This window comes from Camponotus vicinus, unplaced genomic scaffold (assembly GCF_025532165.1).
Source record: "Camponotus vicinus isolate PSW18456_S1 unplaced genomic scaffold, iyCamVici1.0 SCAF_5, whole genome shotgun sequence".
NCBI classification, from domain to species: domain Eukaryota; kingdom Metazoa; phylum Arthropoda; class Insecta; order Hymenoptera; family Formicidae; genus Camponotus; species Camponotus vicinus.
Genome location: NW_028141977.1, coordinates 17,791,738 through 17,792,983, shown reverse-complemented (window position 1 = coordinate 17,792,983; position 1,246 = coordinate 17,791,738). Strand labels below are relative to the sequence as shown.

General features: G+C 25.7%; 1 non-coding gene across 1 annotated transcript; it reads left to right on the top strand.

The window, feature by feature from the left end:
* Window positions 1-811: 811 nt before the first annotated feature.
* Window positions 812-884, top strand: Trnar-acg (transfer RNA arginine (anticodon ACG)). Its single transcript has one exon. It is a non-coding gene; the product is annotated as a tRNA-Arg (tRNA).
* Window positions 885-1,246: the final 362 nt, after the last annotated feature.

The window sequence follows — 1,246 nt, the reverse complement described above, 5'->3', positions numbered from 1 at the left end:
GTGTTGTGATTTATCATTTCTTATATAATCGAACACGTCTTATAAAAGTCGTACAGCTTCTGAAGTAAGTTTCTATATTTTTTCTTTGTATACAATATAATGTTAACTGATTCGCACATACAGTTGTATGTGATTGCAACTCAAGAATATAATAATGATATCACTTGATCAGTGAAAAATATAGATAAGATAAATCATATTTCGTATCGTGCAATCTCGAGGAATTATAGCTGTTTCTCATTGATATACGGAATTTATTGATTATACGAATTTATTGATTTTAAGAAACAAGACTGAAGAGATAAAAACCATAATATGTATTAAGATTACAATCTTAAGCTCGCGATATTATATAATGTATGTACACATTATCACAGTATTATACGCAATAAATATATCGCTACACACATAATTTTACACGTGCCTGTGACTCAGATACATGACATTTAATTTTTGCGCGTATATTCTTGAAATAATATTAATTTAAGTATTATTTTTATCTCTTTCATTCTAATGTAATTTAGAAAATTATATTTATATCTCAAGTAAGTTTTCAGAATAAAAACAGTGATTAAAAAGAGGCACTATTGAAAGATTTAATAAATATACATTATCATTAGAAGAGACAGTTGTAATTTTTTACATGGAACGTATAAACGAACTTCAATACGAGCACAATCCAAGAAAATATATGCTGGATGATCTGAATTTATTAAATTTGGCAAACTGAAAACAAAAAATATCGTTTTATGTAATTAAAATGATGAATATGAAATATTTTAATCGTTACAAAAAGCGTATACTCAAGGACGGTCCTGTGGCGCAACGGATAACGCGTCTGACTACGGATCAGAAGATTCCAGGTTCGAATCCTGGCAGGATCGTGTAATTATTTTTTTTCTAAATTTGAATATATACAAATATAAGCAAATTAATTAAAATTAATAATTTTTATTAATATCTAGGAAACAAAGATTTTTATAAATGTACTAAAAGAGCAAAGTATCTTTTAATCCTAAAAAAAAAATAAAATACTCCTTCCTCCTATTCGCTTATTCTAGTCACTAATTATTATAAATATCTTACAATATTTAGAAAATAATTTATTTATAAATAAAAAAGAGAAAGAAAGGAAATATTTCGTGACAAACTAGTGTGATATTTCAATACATACTTACTGATATTTTTTAAACTAAACATACTCGCAAAATTTAGAATTAAAATAGTTTGACTATTTTATGTCTTC